The sequence below is a fragment of the Pyxicephalus adspersus genome, chromosome 4 (assembly GCF_032062135.1).
Source record: "Pyxicephalus adspersus chromosome 4, UCB_Pads_2.0, whole genome shotgun sequence".
Taxonomy (NCBI): domain Eukaryota; kingdom Metazoa; phylum Chordata; class Amphibia; order Anura; family Pyxicephalidae; genus Pyxicephalus; species Pyxicephalus adspersus.
Genome location: NC_092861.1, coordinates 35,602,992 through 35,606,257, shown reverse-complemented (window position 1 = coordinate 35,606,257; position 3,266 = coordinate 35,602,992). Strand labels below are relative to the sequence as shown.

General features: G+C 41.8%; 1 pseudogene; it reads left to right on the top strand.

Moving 5' to 3' along the window:
• The first annotated feature begins 2,861 nt into the window (after positions 1-2,861).
• LOC140330181 (U2 spliceosomal RNA) lies at positions 2,862-3,024 on the top strand (annotated as a pseudogene).
• Positions 3,025-3,266: the final 242 nt, after the last annotated feature.

Sequence of the window (3,266 nt, the reverse complement as noted above, 5' to 3'; positions counted from 1 at the left end):
GTGCATTAGTTTGTGATTGTACATTCATAGGCCATCTCTGGCAAGAAACTTTGCATGGTGAGCTGTGTTGGTGCAGGGCTTTAGCTGGATTCATTAAATTGTAGCAAGCTCTTAAGATGCAAGCAGTACAGATTAATCAGCAGTGTAGCCATCAATTTCCCCCAGCATCTAATTAGAGCCATGCGCTGGACAGAAAAATAAAACAAGCACTTCATCATGAGAATTAGCAGCAGACACCAGGGGCTGGTCTTACTGTCTCCATGGCATTGTGTAATGGTCACTGCTATTAGTCAATCACCTTAACAGGCCTTTTTCTGCTCTCTGTCAATCACAGCCTTAAAAAATGATATTCCTAAAATCTCGGACAAAAGGTCAAGCATGAAAAGAAAAAAAACACATAGTATATATTATACACATAATATATGTTTCTAAAAATGCATTGCATCTTCCTTCAGGGAGGACAATTTATTATTATTATTATTATTATTATTATTATTATTATTATTAATAATAAAAAGGATTTATATAGCACCAACATATTATGCAGCGCTGTACATTAAATAGGGTTTGCAAACGACAGACAGATACAGACAGTGACATGGGAGGAGGAGAAGACCCTGTCCTGAAGAGTTTATAATCTAGGACATCAGTTGCCAATTGGTGGTTCACGAGAAAATTTTGGTGGTCTGCGGTTCTGGCCAGTGCACCCCAGAGCAGGGTCAGGAAAAGGACCCCGCTGGGGACCATGTCCCCCTTTACAAATCTCAGGTTTAGGAAAGTGGGCAGGTTGTGTCCCTGGACTAAATACCAGCAGAGTATCACAACTCATCTTATATACAATCAGAGTATCACAACTCATCATATATAGCTGCAGTGTATTACACTCAATCATTTATACCTGCACAGTTTCACGTCTCATCAAATATAACTGCAGAGTTTCATACTTCACCATATATACCTGCAGAGTATCACATCATACCATATATCCCTGCAGAGAATGACTCTTCACCAAATATATATGCAGAGTATTACACCTCATGATATATACCTGCGAAGTATAAAAATTAATATATAGCTGCAGAGTATCATGCTTTACCATATAATCCTGCAGAGTATCACACTTTACCATATATCCCTGAAGAGTATCACACCTCATCATATATCCCTGCAGAGTATTAGACCTCATCACATGTACCTGCAGAGTATCACACTTTACCATATATCCTTGCAGAGTTTTACACCTCATCCTACATATCTGCAGACTATCACACCTCCACCATCTATAGCTTCACAGTATCACACTTTATCATATATCCCTGCAGAGCATCGCTCCTAATAAAATGTTCCTGCAGAGTATCACAAATTATAATATATTTCAGAAGAGTATTACACCCCATCAAATCTATATATGATGGGGTATAATACTCTGCTGAAATATATATATAGCTGCACAGTAACAATCATCAGCAAATATCCCTGCAGAGTATCACACCTCATCATATATAGTTGCAGACTATCACACTTCACCTTATATACCTGCAGATTTTTACACCTCATCACATATCCCTGCAGAGGATCACATCTTATCCTATATACCTGGATAGTATCTCATTTCATTATACATACCTGCAGAATATCACACTTCATCATACATACCTGCGGAATATCACACTGCATTATATATGCATGCAGAATATCACTCCTCATTATATATACCTGCAGAGTATTACACCTCATCTCATATACTTATGATACTGTATTTTTTCTCATTTCCTCTTGTTCTACCCTTCACCCAATCCCTATCTTTATTCCCTCTCTTTCCCTTTCTACCTCCCCCCTTTCCCCTCTTCCTTACTCTCTTTTTTCACTCTACCCTTCCTCTCTTCCAGCCTGAACTGGAAGGTTCTTGTGGGTCTGTGTGTGCAGGGCCCTGGGTATCTACAGTCCTGGGCCCTTGCAGTAGTTATGGTCCTGGCCTACAAGCCCGCCCTAAACTGACAGCTCCCAGCACCCTCAATGTACATCCCCCCACCTTGGGCTATCAATTGGGGACCGTGCAAGCTGCTGGAGGGGCCCAAGCGAGTTAAGAACTGTTCAGGGGCCCCATCCAGTTGCACGTGCTGCACTGCGTTTTTTACCCCCCCCCCCCCTTCTGCAGAGCATCACACCTCATCATTTGTTCCTCATCCCTCCTCATGAGGTTTAAGATTGAAACATTTCAGCTCTCTTTTACCTTATTGCCCATTGCCATAAAAGTCGCCAGATTTAAAGAGCTTTATTTCTTCTCATCTTCAATCAAATTTCACATCACAAAGAGATAAACAATAAACAAAGAAATGGTAACCCATTGCTACCGTTCCCAGGATATCAGAACTCAACACTGTTTTTCTAATAAAGTTTATATGATGACTTGAAAAAACTTTATTAACGTTACACAATTATTATTAATTACTTTTCATGCGTAAGTTACCTGTCAACATACCAGGATAAGGATCCCCCTTACTAAAGTGTGCCCACCTTGTCTATGCTCCACCCAATGGCTTCTCGGCCATTTGGGTAAGATCAAGTGTAGTATCCGCTTTTAGCCTTCTGGGGTGTCAAAGCTTTTTAAGCTAAAACAGTGGAGAACCATGTCGGTCTATCCCAGCCACTAGGTTCTGGTGAGGTACCCTCTTCTCGGTCTTGTAGGATTGTCGGTTAAACTCGGCTTCACCTACCTGCTGCTATAGGGCTTGAGGCATAGCCCTCAGTAGGAATGAGACAGTGATCACCTTCTCTCCCCCCTTGCGTTTTTACCTTGGTAATGGACGCCAGATTGCCTGTTGTAAGAAAGAGAAGGAAATTGATTGGTTTCCCTGTTGATGGCTTCTCGGCCTTTTGGCTAAGATCAAGTGTAGTATCTGCTTTTAGCCTTCAGGGGTGTAAAAGCTTTTTAAACTGAGTGAGTGGAGAACCTGTTCGATCTATCCCAGCCACTAGGTTCTGGTGAGGTAACCTCTTCTCGGCCTTGTAGGATCGCCGATTAAATTTGGCTTCACCTATCTGCTGCTATGGGCTAGAGACTTAGCACTCACTAGGAAAGAGACAGAGATCACCCTCCCTCCACCCTTGCATTACTACACTGGTAGTGGACAACGGCTTGCTTTTTTCTAGACAAAAACTATTAAAGACCGGACCACAGAGGTGCAGCAAGGAGAAGCCAAAGCTCACAGTGGTACTGGGCACAATGTGAACAGAAAGTGTGGCCACCACTCTCTTTTTTTTCC